The sequence below is a fragment of the Carlito syrichta genome, unplaced genomic scaffold (genome assembly GCF_000164805.1).
Source record: "Carlito syrichta isolate Samal-C Ts95f unplaced genomic scaffold, Tarsius_syrichta-2.0.1 Scaffold313996, whole genome shotgun sequence".
Taxonomy (NCBI): domain Eukaryota; kingdom Metazoa; phylum Chordata; class Mammalia; order Primates; family Tarsiidae; genus Carlito; species Carlito syrichta.
The window spans coordinates 115231-134535 of record NW_007258092.1 but is presented as its reverse complement, the minus strand read 5'-3'; the positions used below and the strand labels follow the sequence as shown (position 1 = coordinate 134535).

Here is a 19305-nt window from a genome sequence, read left to right as displayed (position 1 = left end):
GATTATTTGTTTGTGTATTTGTTTAGTGATTGTATAGATCACTTTATTGAAGCCCATTTCCTCTGTACAATTTTCAAAATCTGATCTAAGTTTAGCTTTAGGTATGTCCATAATCCCTTTGGGAAGACCTGGGTAAGTCTCTCTTCTACTTTCTCCTGATTACTTAATACCTGACTGTTAAACTTCACTAATTGCTGATAGTTGCTGTGTTAACTTCTGCCATGCAAACTAATTCAATCAAACTGTGGCTCCTGGAAGGAAAACTTTCTATAGGTGCATCTTTGATATTTGTTCTGCTTCCAGAAGTGTGCTTCTCGGCTGTCTTATTCTTTGGTGCTGTCCTGCAAACTCACATACAATCCAGCCTGAATCTTCATTAGATTCAAGAATCTACTCCCTATTATCTTTTACCCAACAGTATCCACTAATCTTGACAGCATCTTAGGCTTTAACTTTGTTTGTATTTAAATTTACCATTGTGCTTTTTGGTTTTTCTCTGGTCTCATATATTCCTGTTATTCTACCTTCTGCCTTCTTTTGTGTTACTAGAGTATTCTTATTCTTTCATTTGATGTCTTATTTTGGTTAGTTAGTGATAACTCTCTTTCTAAGTTATTTTAGTGGTTACTAAAGAAAGTACAGTATTCATCTTTAACTTATCACAGGCTGCTACCTCAAGGGATACTGTACAATTTCATATATAATGTACAAATCTTTGCAATAGTCAAGTTTCATTTACTTCCAGATGGAGGTGGGTCATTGCTATTATTTATTTTACTTTTAAATATAAGATGAACATCATGATACACTGTTATAATTTTTATTTTCTTTAAATCTCTTTGATATGTATCTCAAAAAAAAAGTGATTCTGGTTTTGCTTCGGTTATAAGAAACTGACCTTAGATCTGTACTTTTTTGCATTTAAACTACTTAAACCTGTGGCTACATTTCAATTGCACTTTCAGTTGAAAAAGATACAAGCAGTTCTTGGATCCACAGCCAAGATATGAATAAGTATTTCATGACTTCCAGCATAAGTAAGTTTTACTTCTTTCTGTCATGTCAACCTGGGAGCGAGTTATCTCTGCACAAGAGTTGAAGCCTCATTTTCATGGTCCTAACCTACATCAATCCTGTAAATAGGAGTGTTTTTGCAGGCTTGCATTTAACCTTCTGACTGTGTTTATTTCAGAGTTTATCTATGACAACTTATGAGAAGCTCTACAGTAAAAAAACTATAATTAATACTTCACACATTTGTTCATTTTTAAGAAGTGCCAACTCATGTGATTCATTTTCTGGTCTGCATATGTTAATTTGAATAACTGTACCAGTTAATTGTTTTGGATTATATTGTTTAAAAACTACTCAAATAGACAGTGTCCTTGCTAAGTGTTAAAAAATTAGCTCTTTTCTAACTCCAGTCCAGAAAAAGTTGGCTCAGAAGTTTTTTTCATGGAACAATATTTAGCCTTGAAGAGGAACGAAGTACTCACTGCAGCCAGAGACCATGCATCACTGCATGGGGTGCACAGATATTTACTTATTCAAGTTTATTGAGTGCCTACTATGTGCCACTCACTAAACCAGGTGCTGGAGACCAAAAAAAAAATAGCCTGGCATGGTGGCACACATCTGTAGTTACCTGGGAGGCTAAGGTAGGAGGATCACTTGAGCCCAGGAGTTTGAGTCTTGGCTGGGTAACACAGTGAGGCGCTCATCTCATCTCTTTAAAGAAAGAAAGCAAAGTACTGATGCATGTTACAACATGGAGGTAGCTTGAAGACATTATACTAGGCAAAATAAGCCAGTCAAAAGGATAGTTATTGCATGATTTCACTTATACTAGGAGCCCAGAATATTCAAATTCATAGAGACAGAAAGTATAATGGTGGTTGCCAGAGACCAAGAGGAAGGGGAGCGGGGAGTTAATGGGTACAAAGTTTTAGTTTGGGATATTGAAAAAGTTCTGGAAATGAATAGTGATAGTTGCACAATGCTATTAATGTTCTTAAGGCTGCTGAAATGTACACTTAAGAATGATCAAGGCTGGATGCAGTTAATCACACCTGTAATCTCAGCTGTCAAGGAAGCTGAGGCAGGAAGATTACTTGAGGCCAGGAGTTTGAGACCAGCTTGAACAACAGAGGGATACCTGGTCTCTAAAAAAGTCAATCAATCGGCCAGACTCAGTGGCTCGGTCTGTAATTGCAGCACTTTGGGAGGCCAAGGTGAGTGGATTGCCTGAGCCTGCAGGTTTGAGACCAGCCCAAGCAACTTGGCGTGACCTCATCTCTACAACAAATAAAAATAATTAGCCAGGTATGGTAGTGTGTGCTCATAGTTACGGCTACTTGGAAGGCTGAGGTAGAAGGATCGCCGGAGCCCGGTAGGTTGATACTGAGGTGGCTGTGAGTGTGCCACTGCACTCCAACCTGGGCAACAGAATGAGACTCCAACTCAAAAAAAAAAATCAGTTAGCTGGGTGATTACAGTTAGCTAACACCTCTAGTGTTAGCTATTTGGGAGGTTTGGGTGGGAGGATTGCTTGAGCCCAGGAGTTTGAGGTTTCAGTGAGCCACAGTCATATCACTGCACTCCAGCCTGGGTGACAAAGCTAGACACCATCTCTAAAAATAAATGAGTAGATAAATAAATTATGGTTAAAAGAGTATATTTTATGTTGTTATGTGTGTATCTCACCACAACAAAACTTTTTCACATGATTTCTTCATGGATTTTCTTCATGCTTGTCTAATTCACATTCCAATTAAACTAAAGAATAACTCATCGCAATTATTAGAGGCCTTTGGATAGTGGCATTCTATTTACTGGGTCTATTTAAGGAGTTTTTTTTTTAAGTAGTTTCCAGAATAATTTTCTCAGTTGAGAAACTGGAGAACATTTGAAAACTGTCCTCAGAGTAGTATGATGTTTAGTGAAAAATGAAACATCCCCCAAGAGTCTCGATGCTTCTCCTGAGGCCTACCCTGGCCAGGTTTCTCTGGTGCCAGTCCAGGGCTCTAGTTTGGCCCTGGATTATGAAACCATGACCCCACTGGTATAAAAATTCGCTAGGAATTTGAAAAATCGGTGCAAACAATCACCACTCTGCCCTAGGCTAACAGAATGCTGGTTTCAACCCAAATGTGTGCACGAGCTAGCACTGAAATATGCTTGAGCTCCTTATGGTGAGATCTGAACTCGTGTCATTTTCTCAAGCCCAGCTCCTGGTCTTTCCCCAGCTTGCCTTTCTCTGTGCCTGTCTTAGCAGTCCTGGCTCCCAACTTAGCCTTCCCAATGTTACCTGTCACCAGTTCTGCAGTTCCTTCCTCCCCACGCACTCAATCCTTATTGAAGACCTGGGAATTCTGGACTAGACCGTATGACGTGGCTTTGAGAGACCATGCCATCGAAGAGAGAATAAAGCATCTCTCCACAAGAGGCAACTCACTCATCATTAGCTAAACAAACGCCCTCTAATTTGTGCTTGACAGAAAGGAGCATTAATAAGTATCAGGTACCTGCTATGTGCAGAGTAATGTGCCAGCTATTCTCAGATCTTCTAACAAGTTTCTAAGAGCAGGCATTACTGGCCAGGCATGGTGATTCACACCTGTAATCCCAGCACTTTGGGAGGCCACGGTGGGAGGATTCCTTGAACCCAGGCATTGGTGATCAGCCTAGGCAACATAGTGAGACTTCATCTCTACAAAAAAATTAGTCAGACATAGTGGTACACACTTGGAGTCCCAGCTACACCGGAGGCTGAGGCAGAAGCATCACCTGAGCCTAGGAAGTTGAGGCTGCGGTGAGCTGTGATGGTACCGCTGCACTCAAGCTTGGGCGACAGAGTGCGATCTCTCCCTTAAAAGAGCAAACATTACAAGTACTTATTATTATTATCATCATTATTATTTTGAGTCAGAGTCTCACTCTATCACCCAGGTTGGAGTACAATGATACACTCATGGCCACCACAGCTTAGACCCACTGGGCTCAGGCAATCTTCCCCCCTCAGCCTTCCAAGTAACTGGAACTACAGGTGTGCACCACTATACCCAGCTAATTTTTTGATTTGTTGTAGAGACAAGGTATCGCCATGTTGCCCAGGCTGGTCTCCAGTTCATGGGTTCAGGCAATCCTCTTGCCTCTGCCTCCCAAAGTGCTGGGATTACAGGTGTGAGCCACTGTGCCTTGCCTACAATTTTTTTTTTTTTCACACAGACTGGAATAAAACTTTATTCTTTTTAAACTCCACACATAAACAAGATGCTGAAAAAGCTCTTGCCATCTCTGACAGAAGAGCAGAGCAGCTCTGTTTCATGAATGATAGCACAATTAAAGCTAAAATAATATAAAAATAATTTGAAAAATGCCTTTAATTGTACACTCTCAAATAAGGCAAGAAAGGAAAAGAGCAGTTCCTTTTTTTCTGCTAGCCAGAAAATGTGTTTCTATTCATTTGGGCTTTGAAGTTCAGTGTACCCCACATCTGTGTGCATGTATGTGTGAAAACATGCATGTAATGTATGTAATGGAAGTAGCCCCTAATCTGTTCATCTATATGCCTAATCATTAAGCTACTTAACCAATTATAACACTATTATGTCACACTGAACAACTTTACATAATTGCTTCTTTGAAATACTAGGAACATTGACATATTTTTTTGGCTTGTAAAGGACTGAAATATTACAGTTAATATACCTAGTTGTGTTTTTTTTAAGAATATGGCTCTTAATAAATTTATTTTTAGTTCCAGAGCAAATGTCTCTTTCAAAAAAATTTCTGAAGCTGACTAGAAGCAGGATGGATATCTTCTGATTTAGCCAAAAATATGACAAGGATTTTATATCGTTTAAAATGTAAAGGATAAGTATCTATTGGGGGGGACTTTGTTCTCAACTGTTTTCAGCCAAACTTGCCATGAAGTGTGTTTCTTGAAGTATCTCCGCTCAGCCAGAAGAGGGCTCTTTAAACACCTCTACATGGCTTGGGGAACAAATGCAGATGATGCAGGAACACAGTGTTCATCCAGGATCAGGAAGAGCCCTGCAGGTTTCTTTTTTGAAATTCACAAAAATATAGAAAATATGCACTGCGCTACAGGGTTTCATTTGGAAAGTCATGAGCATGTATAGAGAGGTGTACTTATCGGCTGTTGAATTGATCTCCAGCTCACCTTTCTTCCCACGGACAGTGGTACCGGGCCGGGTCTTTTTACAGGTGGTACAGAATCCATTACCAAATCATTTGGTGGAGTTTTTATCTTTCTGATTCTGCATTTACTCTTCTGTCCAAACGCCTAGGGCAACTGAACACAAGGACAATGCTTCATATCTCATTTAAGAGTAGAATCACAGTTCAACCATCAGGAATGGTCTGGGGTGGGGCCGCCCCTGTGGGACCTGTTTCCATCCTCCCAGGAGGCACCCTGGGAAAGGACTGCGCCCCCTTTGGTTTGGACAGACTCACTAAGCCTGAGGCTATGAGTGGCCAACGGTCTCCACCTAGTTGAAGAAATATAGTGGCTCACATCGGTTTTCACAAGGATGATCACGACATCTTTTCTCATAAAGGCTACAACGGCGAACCTTGCTTAAAAAGGTTTCCATTTCTGCAAAAGCATTATTGTTCTAGATACACCCTGTGTCTCTTGCATTTCTATCTTTTCTATTGGCTTGAGTTTAGAGTCGATAAAGATTAGAAAGGATTGTGTGTGTGTGTCTGTACGTGATCGCATGGTTTTTAAAGTAAAATTCTTTCATCCTTAGAGAAATAGAACACTTAGTAAATACACTTTTTCATCTAGTGTTAACAGCCTTTGTCTGCCTTCTGTTAGTCTCCTCTGCCTCTGACTCACTTCCGTTCTCCTTTGTCCTAGAGTTGACAGATAAAGAAGGGTTGGGGTCCCCCAGCAGCTGTGCTTGGAGATGGACATGCACTCAGTGAGTCCTCACCCTAAAAGGATCATAAACTTACTGGGGTAAGTCAACCTAATTATCCCTAAGCTGCCTTGAGTTTTGTGTTTGCTCGTGTGCTTTGTTTTGTTTTAGCTGCACCATATGTGATTCCTTGTGCCATTTTCTTTTGTCTATTATTTTTCTTGATGACCCTAAGCCATGGCTTACCTCCAACCAGGTTCCACATTTTTCCAGTCCTGGGCACTTCTGTGCTCAGATCCAGCCTTCTACTAGTCAGTTTCTTTTCTATGTCCAGGCCTGAATAGGCTGCTCCCATTTGTGCATCTGTCAGTGGTTCTCTATCTTCCTGGAGTCCTCAGTCCTCAGTCCAGAGAATCACCTATGAGGATCTGTTTTGGTCCCGTGCAAGCCAGCCAGGTTTTGAGCTCACCTAAATCCCATTCCTCCCAGATTACTGCCTAGAAGGTAGACTTTGCACTAAAAGTCATTTTATATTACATTGTTGGATGTCACACACTGATAACCCTAGGAGTCCCTCACGTTCTTTAAAATATGTAATTTTTAAAAATCTATGCCTTTGCTCACTTTTTACTTGGACCTAGGAAATATACTTTTGCAGCTCAGAACAGCTCTGGAATAGACGGCACAGTTTTCTCATCATGGCAGTGGGTGGGGAACAGGCCGCTACCATTTCACGAGCACCAGGCGTTGTTAGGCACGTCACATGTTCTCCCTTTCAAGTATCACGACAACCTGATATGAACAGCCATAGCCTCGTCTTATAGAGGCTGAACTAGATTAAGTGACCTGGCCATGGTCGCACACCTGGTCAGATCGCATTGGAAATACCTTATCCAGTTCCCTGAACTAATGGATAAGTATGTTAGTTCAGAACGGTCCTCCAAGCAGATGCCAGGAAGAGGTTAAACACACAGCCATTTATTGGGGGAAATACCTGGGAAAGTTAGATGAGAGGGAGAACAGACAGGCAGGGGGAGCCTTCAGACGAGGATGCAGGTGGCACATGTGTGAAAGGAGAGAGAGGAGGACTAGACAGGACTATGGCACTGGCTGGGAAAGTCTCTGTCAAGCTGATGGGGTGTCCCTGACCGAAGATACCCCTGGAGGAATTCCACATTGGGCAGGGAGAGCCCAGCTCTAGGACACAGGCTGTGCTTGGTCACTGGCTGAGGGCAGCCCCAGGAGAGCATGGCCTTGGCGTGAACACTGTGGTGAGCCCAAAGAGGCAGCAGCTGGAGTTGGCTACCACCTGGAGCAGACACTCCCATAGGAGACTGAGCCAAAGGATGAAGTCACAGAGAGACATGGCCAAGACTTAAAGAAGGCACGTGTTAACCATCAAAGCCTACCCAGCATCATTTAATAGCCACTGAGAGAATGGATGTGAGACCTGTGGCTTCCAGACTTCTGAATGTTCCAGGCAGAAAAACCAGAACTAAAGTTGCCAAGATTTTTTTTTTGTTTCTTCTCTCTCTCCCTCACCCCCTCATTGTTTCTATTTTTTTGAGACAAGGCCTTGCTCTGTCACCAAGGCTGGAGTGTAGTGGTGCAATCATAGCTCACCGCAGCCTCAGACTTCTGGGTTCAAGTGATCCTCCCATCTCAGCCTCCTGAGTACTGGAACAACAGGCGTGCCCCACCATGACTGGCTGATTTATTTATTATTGTTATTATTGCTATTTTTTCTTGTGGAAACAGGGTCTCACTGTCACCCAGGCTGAACTCAAACTCCTGGTCTCAAGTGATCTCCTGCCTTGGCCTCCCAATGTACTGGATTAGCCCCACCAGGATCTGAATTTTTTTTTTTTTTGAGTAGAGTCTCACTCTGTGGCCCAGGCTGGAGTGCAGTGGCATGCTCACAGCCATCACAACCTCAACCTTCCGCCTCAGCCTTCCAAGTAGCTTGAATCACAGATGTACACCACCATGCCAGGCTAATTTTTTTATTTATTGTATTCATGAGGTCTCACCATGTTGCCCAGGCTGGTGTAGACATGAGGTCTCACCATGTTGCCCAGGCTGGACCAGAACTTGTGGGCTCAGGCAATCCTCTCACTTCTGCCTCTCAAAATGCTGGGATGACAGGCGTGGACCCCCATGCCCAGCATGGATCTGCATTTTTAATAAGACCCCAGGTGACTCAGGTGCTCAAGGTTCATCTTTTGCCTCAGGTTCATGTTCACTGGAGATGAAAAAAGAAAAACGGTCAAATCCATCCAAATGGGCTTATTTGTGTGTGGGGGGGGTGTGTGTTTCTTTTCCACTCATGATTTGGTCAGTGAGTTTTGGTCCTGATCAACTCTCTAAGTAGAGGCCTGTTTCCAGAACCTTCCATAACCTTCAATGAAGCTCTTCAGCGACTAGCCCAGGTTAACAGCGAGACATCTGGCCGGTCTCATTTCTGGGACCAGCAGGTCCTTTAATACCTGCAAATGGCAAAAAAGGAATCCACTGACTTTACTTGCAGTTCCCAAAAGAAAAATAGGCTGTGTGGCATCTTTTATTTATGACTTTTGTCATTTGGACTTGAGATACATTTTACAGTGTAACAAATGGAGGTTCCCAAGTTAACCCACAAAGTAGTGTATTTTTTGTGGGAAAGTTGTGTATCTTTCCAGTAAATAAATGGCAAAACCATTATCGCTATGCTTATACAAAATACAAGAGAAAGGATTATCTGAAGCAGTGGTGCTTGAGGCAGAAATAATGGCAGAGACTGAAAAGGACCTGTAGAGGGTGTCTAGGATGTTGGTTTTGTGATATTTTAGGGCTTTTGCTTTCCATAGTCTGGGTATGCCATCCCCTGCCCTCGGTTGCTTTTTTGATTACATATGAAGTAAATAGAAACCAGCACAAGAGGTTTTCCTGATGCTATGGATGAGATCTTGTTTGCAGGTCTTTCAATCATTTATTTCTTCAAACATGTTTTGACTGCCTACTTTATTTTCTGGTACAGTGTTATGTGCAGGAAATACAAATGTAACTTACTATGCTCCAGTGCCTGGTACACGATAGGCATTCTCAGTGTTGAGTAGTTGTTATTGCATTTACTAATATCATATCACAGGTGCTGAAGTGTAGATATGGGGGTGAAAAATTCAGCGTGGGTGTTGTGAACCTAGCAGCTAATTGCCTGGGAAGGCAGGGAAGACGTCACTAAGGAAGAAATGTTGAGCTGAGTTTGGAAGGGTGGCTAGGAATTGGTTTGATGTGTAAAAAGGATTGTAGAGGAGGGAAAGAAAGTGTTTTCTAAGCAGATGACATTATTTATAAAAACACTGCTTTGTGAGAGGGACTGGTTGTGTGCAGGAAATGGTGAGTCCACAGTGGCTAGAAGAGCATCCAGTGCTGAGCTCCAAGAGGCAGAAATTGGAAACAAAAGTGAAGGGTAGGCCAGGCAGTCTGGGAGGTGAAGGTAAGAGGATTGCCTGAGCTCAGGGTTTCGAGACCAGCCTAGGCCATATTGTGAGACCTCGTCTCTACAATAAGTCAAAAAATTAGCAAGTCATGGGGCGCACGCCTGGGGTTCCAGCTACTTGGAAGGTTGAGGTGGAAGGATCGCCTGAGCTTAGCAGGTCGAGGCTGCAGTGACCACCTACGCACTATTGCACTCCACCTCCTGGGCTCAGGTGATCCTTCCACCTCAGCCTCCAGAGTAGCTGGGACTACAGGTATAGGCCATCACACCCAGCTAATGTTTTGTGGAGACAAGGTCTCGAACTTCTGAGCTCAAGCAATCCTCCCACCTTGGCATCCCAAAGTGCTGGGATGACTAGCCTGAGTCAGTGCCCAGCCCCCTTTTCGTCTTTGAACACCCTTCCTTTGCCCTCTTCATTCTCAGCACACTCCTGCCTAAAAGTCTACTTGGGCTCTTCATCATCTCTGTGGAATGAACTCCAAATCCTTAGTGGGCAAAGTTCTGCACACCCTTCACATGTCTTCCACACTAAGTCGGAGTTTCACTCTGTCGCCCAGGCTGGAGGCTGTGGTGAGCTGTGATCATGCCACTGCATACCAGCCTGGGCAACAGAGTGAGACTCTGACTCAAAATAGTAATAATAATAACAACAAATGAAAGAAAAATAAATTAAAAATATGAAAAGGTATGTCGATGTGTGTGTGTAGTGGGGGGGGTGTGGGTACAGTGTGTGTGTAGTGAATGTGGTGTGTAGTGTGGTGTGTGTGTTATGGTGTGGTGTGTGTGTGGGGTATGTATGTGAGCAAGCACGTGCATGTATTCATTCACTTTTTGTGAAGGAGTTTGTCTAGCCAACGCATGCCCCTCAGAGAAGCACACACAGGAGTGCGGAGGCGGTTTGGCTTGATCATTTCCACCAGCCCATGTTTCTTCCTCTGGCAGCTTGGTTGCTGTTCAGCCTTGATGTGTGGGGGGAAGGCAGGAAGGAGTGAGAGGAGAGAAAAGGTGTCCAGGAGGTTGCTTATTTACGTCCGTGGGAGGGCCTCCATTGCAGAGGCTTCTTAGAGTACAGATGTTGAAGTCAGTCAGACTGGGTGGGTGGATAAGTTTTGGAGCTTCTGCTCTCTTATTTGTAAAGTGGTAAAAACAAAGCCTTTTGATTGTCCAGAAGTTACTTTTTAATGACCCAGCAAGTGTCTATTCTATTCCCCGGGTTTAAATTTGCTTCTAATTAATATGGAATTGATACAACTAGTATTTTCCTAAATTATCAGAAATCTGTTTGTTTAAAGGATTATCAAGAAGAGTCTGGGGATGGCTTGGAACCCTAAAAACACGCGAGGCTCCTGGGCTTCACCCTCTGTGTTTTAGCTTTGTTTTTCACTCTCTTTCCTACAGATATGCAGCCCTGACCCAGTGTTCCCAAATAACCTGTCAACACTTTGTTCCTTCAGTTGGTGAATGTGAAAAGAAGAAATCATTCTATTGAATGAAGTATAGAGGCGTGGTACATGGAACCCCTTTCACCTAGGCTTTTGTAATTTCCTTTGGGTTGGTCTAGGCTGACCCGGCAATTGTGAATTGCAGTGCTTCATACATTTGTACTCTTTTCTCATGAAGAATGTGGGTGTTCTAGGGCTTCAGCAACCGAGCTTGTGTCATAAATAGGCCCCCCAGCAGTAAAAGGCAGACACACTTCACAGCAGCCAAATTGTTGTATGATTAAGTAAACAAATGAGGCCATGCCCAAGGTTGCCAGGCCGAGAAGTAACTGAGAACCCCATAGTCTGTTCTGCAGAAGTGTCATTCTAAGAATGACAACACCAGAGAAGAGGGACAATCTTCCTTCCCCTTGGCCCAAGGAGGACAAGTTTGGGTAGTTTTCACCTGTGGGTGAAATGCTTGTTTAGCTCGTTTGCTAGGAAAGGTATGATGCCCACAGAGATCTCTTCCTTTTTAAAAATAGTCATCACTCCTTTGAGTTTTCAGTTTGTTCCTTCCTTTTCATCTCTCATAATCATTCCTTCCTAGGCCTGACTGAGCTTATCCAATTCCCATAGATTAAGATGCAGAGTCTGACATCTACTCTGAGCTAATTTTTTCTTCTGTGAAAGCTGCCTGAGGCAAGATTCTCCCAAAGAAAGCAGAACTTTGAGAACAGGAGCCAGGCTTTCTCTCTCCATCAGCTAGTTCAGGCTGGGGCCTTGCTATGAAGCTTACACTCCAAGAGCCAGCTTGGGGTTCAGGGGAACTAGCCTGCTATTATATAGCAATGGGAGACTCCCTGAGACTCAGAAGCTCATCCTATGGTTTTGTTCTCACTCCAAATTTCAGTATTTTTTGTTATTAAGAAAAAATATTTTTGAGTCAGAGTCTCACTCTGTTGTCCAGACAGGAGTGCAGTTGCACAGTCACAGCTAATCGCAGCCTCAACCTCCTGGGCTCAAGCAGTCCTTTCATCTTGACCTCCCAAAATGTCGGGATTAAGGGTGTGAGCCGCCACACCCAGCCCATATCAGCATCTTAAAACACTTTTCTCTGTAATCCCGTGCCTTTGGGAGGCTGAGGTGAGCGAATTGCCTGAGCCCGTGAGTTCGAGACCCGTCTGGGCACCAAGACCTCATCTCTACAATAAATCAAAAAATCAGCCGGGCGTGGTAGCGCATGCCTGTAATTCCGGCTACTTGGAAGGCTGAGGCGGAAGGATCGCCGGAGCCCAGCAGGTCGAGGCTGCGGTGGCCGGGAGCGGCCACTGCACTCCAGTCTGGGCGACAGAGTGAGACTCCAACTCCAAAAAAAAAAAAAAGAACAAAAAACACTTTTCTTAGCTTACTAGGAAAAAAATACCAAGTTATCCCCTTTTACACTGTTGGGAGCTGGTCTTGGAGGCCCACTTGATTGACAAAGTCCAGGTGTGCTGAGGACCCCCGGCCACAAAGCAAGTCCGGGCAGCTGAGGCCCTTCTGTCTTCTGTCTTTGCTGTTTGTATGGCTGAAGAATTCTGTTCAGTCGAGCATGAAGAGAACAACATGTTTATGTGAAGTACTCACAGTTAACCTGGGAATGTCATGGTTCATTTTCCCATTTCCCACTATGCCGTTTGGCCTTTTCTAACATATGCAATGGTTAGACTCTGTGGCACATCAAGAATGCTTTCTTTCACTTGGTTAAGAGTTACTAGATATTGCTTGAGTAAAAAATGATATAAGTATATTCACTCCTTATTTGATTTAGAATTATGTAGTTTAGTGTTTAGACATAAGGTTTTTTAGAAGCACAAGTTTATAGTAAGTTCATTATGAATTCATTATAAGTTCTAACACTTATCTATGAGTTATGCAGGTGATTTATAACACTTCACAGATTTAGAATGAAGATTAATTATTAAGGTTTTTACTTAATTCAATAGTTAAAATTTTAAGTTAACGTATATAGAATGGGTTTTCACTGAATTCATAATATACTAATTGGATACTTTTATGATAAATTAACTAAATATAGAGAGCAACTTTGGAGGCCTGGGAAACATCACTAAAAGCTTCTTCTGAGTTTTCTTTAGAAATAAACACTGCAGGATAAGAGAAAAGTAACAAAGACACCTGGACAAGAAAGGCGATTACGAAGCTTTGAAGGTCATAGAAGTCCCAGAGAAAATTCCTGATACATGGAAAAATGTGCACTTGGAAACTTTCTTAAGACATTTCAAGGACTGTAATTCGGGACTTTGGCCTAAAACTATCATTTTTGGCTTTAAGAATAAGACTCATTGAAAGTAGGTAGTGATCTTGGCTTGTTTATTGCTTCTAAGACCACTAGATGGTGGTAACTTTTAAAGGATATGTACGTGAAGGAATTTTCTTTGTCTTGCCCCATTACGAATGGTATAAAAGCTTTCTGTTAACTAATAGTAAATGACATCTGTCCTGCAAGCAGGTGATCAAGTATATTATTTCATCGTAAGTTCCTTCTTTCACCTACTCCATCTCTCCTTCAGGAAACCTCACACCCGGCAGGAGCAGGACTCTGGCATTACACAGTGGAGAACATAACATCATTATAGTGGTGGTACCTGACAAGGAATGTCCCAAAGAAAGTATGGGACCAAGTTTCTCAGCACATGGGAATTTGCTAAATATCATAGCTTGGCGGGTGCTAGGAGAGAGAGCTGGGCGTTCTATGGGAATGAGAAGGAGGTATGATCATTCCTTTCAAGGAGCCTACACTCGAGTTGTGTAGGTGAAACAGACACGAGTCATTAGGAGGCCATAAACAGTTGCTAACCATTGTGGTTTCGCTGAGGGAAGGGGAGCAATCAGGGCGGTCTGGGTGTACGAGAAACTGAGTGGAAGAAGTAAACTTAAGGGGGTCACATGACACAAGCGCTTTTAGGGCTCACAAGATGCTTGCCTGTGTAGTATCCTTAATGCCAGTTTCATCAAGGAAACCATGTGAGCCAGGCCCGGTGGCTCATGCCCGACATCCCAGCACTTTGGGAGGCAGAGGCGAGAGGATAACCTAAGCGCAGGGGCTTGAGACCAGCCTGGGCCACGTGGTGAGACCTCGTCTCTACAATAAACCAAAAAATTAGCTGAGTGCAGTGGCATGTGCCTATGGTTCCAGCTACTTGGAAGGCTGAGGCAGAAGGATCGCCTGAGCCCTGCAAGTTGAAGCTGCAGTGACTGAATGTGCCACTGCACTCCAGCCCAGCCCACATAGTGAGATCCTAATTCAAAAAAAAACAAAGCCATGCATACAGGGGCATTCCATGCATGTGCCTGTAAGGGGCAGGCTTCCTGGACCTGTGAAGGATGTGCGTGAGCAGGTTAGATTGAGGGTAGCAGGGAAGGTCTTGCTTCCCTGAATGGAGAAAGGGACATTTGTAGCGTAATCCAAACACTTGATGATTTCTAGCGTATTTAAAGGTAGGCAAATGGGGCCAGGGGTGGTGGCTTATGCCTGTAATCCTAGTGTATTGGGAGGCTGAGGCAGGAGGATCCCTTGAGGCCAGGAGTTCCAGACCAGCCTGGGCAACATAGCGAGACCCTGTCTCTACAAAAACAAATAAATCAAAAATCAGCCAGGCATGGTGGCACATGCCTGTAGTCCCAACTACTCATGAACTGAGGCAGGAAGATCGCTAGGAATTTGAGGCTGCAGTGAATTCTGATTGCATTACAGCCTGGGGGACAGGGCAAGACTCTGTCTCTAGAATGAATGGATGGATCAATGAATAAATAAATAAATACATAAATAAATGTAGGTAAGGGCCTTTGTGTGCAGCGTAAATCATACGTGGCGTCAGCATTCATTTATATGTTTCTGTCTGAGTCTGTTCACCAAAGGTGCGATTCAAACACAGTTAGAATGAGTGACTGAAATGGCAGGGCTGAACCACATTTGGATTTTTGAAGAATCGTATAAATAAATGTAGGTTTATTTATATATTTATTTATTTATTCCTTGATCCATTCATTCATTCTAGAGACAGAGTCTTGCTCTGTCCCCCAGGCTGTAATGCGGTCATCTAATATTTTCAGCCCTCTTAAGTAGCCATGGCATTGTGAGACTTAGTAATAGTCCTCTTGGCTCCTCCCAGGAGGACACTTCCATAGGATACTTTGATTACAACTAGTATTGAAACAATAATGGCTAAAACACTTACAGGAAAAGATAAAAGTGTCTGAGACCAGGACTTCTCAACAGTTAATGTGCCTACAAGTCACTTCATGACCTCATCACTGAACATTCTGATGGAAGGTGGAGGCAGTCTGAGGAGGCGGGACTGAAGCCACACGGTGGAAATAATCTCCCAGGTGGTATTGAAGCCCCAGTTGTGTGGACCACACTTTGGGTCAAGAGGACACAGACTCTTGGGGGAGGTCAGGTACTTTGGAGGGAATCTGTTGCAGTCCTTTCAGACTTTGTGGATGTGTATTCGAAGATTAGTTTGGGAATCTGGGTTTTCCAAGGCTTCAAGGCAAGGCTTTGGTTGACAGAGCTGTGGCCAGCAGATCTGGGATGAGAATCTGACCACTTGATTCGATACCCTTTCTCGGCCTCTATCAAATATCACTTACCTGGGAGATCCTTTGCTTGGGGTGGGGTTTTAAACTGGCCCAGGGGGCGGGCCCCTGTCAGAATGAGGATCACTTGTCTCTTACCCATCTGAACTCACTGCTATGAGAATGGCCATTTTCTGAGTCTCTCTACAGTTTTGTGGCAGGTTCATACGCAGAGCAAAGCGTATCTTTCTTGATTCTGCAGGCAGCACCTCTTGAGAAGGCAGGAGCAGGGCAGGGACAGGACAAGGTGCTTCTGGCAAGTACACTGGTCTGTCCTCACTAGACATGTACAAAAATGTGTGCTAAATGTACAGGTACTTTTAGGCCACTTTGCCTTGGAAAATCCATCTGGATTGCTTTCCTCAGAGTATCTCAGTGATGGAGGTGCATTTCCCATGATGGGATCATGGACTGAAATGCTTTTTGCAATTTCACTTACACACGTAAGCACTGAAATGGTTATGTGTGTTCTGTAGTATGACCACCCATTACATCGGGAGTGTCTTTATACTGATTTCATCACTAGCCCCTCTCTGGGTCTTCATCTCGGCCAGCCTGCACCAGGCCCTGCCATCATGCTCCCTGAGCTCCTGGACTTGCTCCTGCTGCGACTTCCAGGTGTCTAATGATCAGTGTTCCCTGGAAAACGAGGTTCTGGAAAAGGTGGTTTATTTCCCTTTTGCTTTTTGCTGATGCTGTGGACTATAGCGTTGAGCTGGAAAGAGGGGGGAGGTTAACTTCAGAAGACTGGATGGGGGTGATCCCCAGAGCCCCCCCCCCCTTATAGTGAGATCCCATAAAGCAGTTCATCCTGGTCTGTCGACCTCCCAGGGCCTTTGTGTGCATACATGGCGTCAGCATTCATTTATGTTTCTGTCTGAGTCTGTTCACCAAAGGTGCGATTTAAACACAGTTAAAATGAGTGACTGAAATGGCAGGGCTGAACCACTCTGGGATTTTTGAAGAATCGTAAGTGAGTGGGAGATGTTAGGGTCTGGATAGGGTGAGGGAGGATGGGTAGATGGATAGGGGAGGTGCAGGGGCGCAGCACCGCTGGAGCCGGCATGTCGGAGATCCGCGCTGGCAACCTGGAGATCCAAGTAATGCAAAGTATTGCAACACACAGAGAGGTTAAAAAAGAAAAGTTTATTTGAAAGTAAGTTAGAGAGAAGGGAGAAAGAAGGTTCACCTCCCCCAGGTGGGGGAAGGGGCCAAAGCCAGGAAGCGTGGCGACAGCCATAGTTCAAAGAGCACATGGCCACACCAGAGTCTAGCAAGGCAATGGCCACTGGCTGCTTGTGGTTGAGTCCTTTTGACCATTTCCCTTGATGGAGGAAGATCGTTAAGGTGATTGGGTGCTGGTCTGCTCCTCGTCATCACAAAGGCGTAGGCAAGTGCAGGTACTGACATCAGGTAATGGACAGCAGGCAGATGTGTGGGTTAGTCACGTAATTGCTGCCATGGTGGGGTTTATTTGTGTCACCTAAGTCACAAAGGGCTGATTAGGTTAACCCTGGGAGGCAGGGGGTTCCTGCAAGAGACGTGTTAGACATTTGCAACTCACAAACTCCTTGACCAAAGGTGGTCGTATTATCACTTTTATGACTTTAGCCAGCCAAAGGGTGATCTTTGATCTTTGGTCCTACAAGGAACGTGAAAGTTTACTAGAGATTATTATGCTAAACAATAAATTGAAAGTTTGGACTGTCCTGGTCTTACATCTGATGGAGATTTGGGGGATGGGGGAATAGACTGCTGCTTGTTCTGCAATAGAATGTCTGAACGCTTTCTAATGGTTATCCTGAGGCAAAAAGACTAAACTGAGAATAAGCTAAGTTTCTTCTAGGTTTCTATAGGTACCTATCAGGAAACACTCCAGAAGCCTAGAGATAAGTAACGGTGTCTCAGGTCGAAAAAGAAAACAGGAAGGAGCAAGTGGGCTCTGTACACTGTAGTGGTCTGTGAGGTTAACATTGGTCCTGTGCAAGACAACGGGAGAGTATTTCACACATGATTTGTGGGCTGGGCACGGTGACTCACACCTGTGATTCCAACACTTTGGGAGGGCAAGGCAGGAGGATCACTCGAGACTTGGAGTTTGAGACCAGCCTGGGCAATAGAATGAGACCTGCTGTTACTCCATTGGTCAAGGAGGAAACAAGCAGGGGAATTTCAGAGCCACTCCCCGCCTTCCCACTGAGGGAACTGTTTGCTTAGATAAGAAGCTGCGGCCTCTTGGATGACTTTCATGGTCCTTTCTGACCTTAAGATTCTATGTCGTCTGTGAATCAGGAATGAAGGTAGAAAAATAAAACCATTTTGAGTAGAGGAGAAAAGGAGAGACAATATGAGTGAATGAATGAATGAATGAATGAGTGAATGAATGACGGTCATCTTCAAATGATTTCTGGTGTATTCCCCCTGTACTTCTTGGCCTGTTCAGACCACAGGTTTGTAACTTTTCATGAAATACACCCGTAGGTTCCTTTTCAGTTCTTTTTTGAAGTAGGCGATGAGGTGAAGCTGAGTTGCTGTGATGAGTAGGGCTACCACGTTTTTTTTGTTTTGTTTTGCTTTGTTTTGTTTTTGAGTTGGAGTCTCACTCTGTCGCTCAGGCTAGAGTGCTGTGGCGCACTCATGGCCACTCCAGTGTCAACCTGCTGGGCTCCAGCGATCCTTCCACCTCAGTCAGAACTATAGGCGTGCACTACCATGCCCAGCTAATTTTTTATCTATTGTAGAGATAAAGTTGCCCGGGCTGGTCTTGAACCTGCAGGCTCAGGCAATCTACTTGCTTTGGCCTTCCAAAGTGCTGGGATTACAGGTTGAGCCACCGAGTCCAGTCAGGGCTGCCATGTTTAAGAAAAGATTCAGTGAACTGAATCTTGTTTCTTTTGGGTCACCTACGAGCAGTGGCAAATGCTGACTGTGTCAGTCCCTTATTAGCAAAGGTAACTCAGCATTGCTCTCTGAATCTCTGAATCTTTTTTGTTCTCTCCATAGGGTTCTAAAATGACCATAGGCTGTTCTGGGAATGGTAGTAGCTTCTGTTCTTTTTTTCTTAGCACTTTCTGTGTGTCAGGCACTGTGCAGATAGCCACACATGCACACGTGCACACACACACACACATACACACACACACACACACATACCACAACGCTACCTTCTGTTATTGAATGCATGAAATGACGATGTGGAACTAGTGGTTATACAGATTAAATGCCACATATTGCAGTAGCTAAATAATGGGCTTCCTACCCAGAGTCTAGCACACAGGAAGTGCTTAGTAACTGGTTTCTAAGTTACATAAGTCCCACAGAGTAGGGATTATCTCCATTTTACAGATGAGGGAATTTAGGCTTGGAGTGATTGGGAGTGTCCCTAAGGTCACCCTGATCCACAAGCACATGTTGAATCCTTGCCACTGCCTGAATGCTGACAGTCAATTTCAGTCCTTGGCATTTAAAGGAAAAATACTTAAGGACCTTTTTTTTTTTTTTTTTTTTTTTTTTTTGCGACCAGACTGGAGTTCAGTGTCATGATCATGGTTTACTGCAGCCTCAACCTCCTAGGCTCAGGTGATCCTCCTGTCTTAGCTTCCTGAGTAACTGGGGCTATAGGCACATGCCATCACAACTGGATCATTTTTTAAATTTTTTTGTAGAGACAAGGTCTTGCTGTGCTGTCCAGGTCAGTCTTGAACTCCTGGCTCAAGCAGTCCTTCACCATGGGCTTCAAAAATGCTGGAATTGCAGGCACAAGCCATCGTGCCTGGCCAGAAAGATACTTAAAGTCTTTTAATGGTAGTTTTAGTGAGTCACTGTGACCGTTTATACATTTATATCTTGAAATAATTCTTTTCAGCTTGTCCATTTA

The 19305-nt window shown here is 43.9% G+C and overlaps 1 pseudogene; it reads right to left on the bottom strand.

Moving 5' to 3' along the window:
* Nucleotides 1-13678: 13678 nt before the first annotated feature.
* LOC103273332 overlaps nucleotides 13679-19305 on the bottom strand; it is a 36148-nt pseudogene continuing 30521 nt past the window's right edge.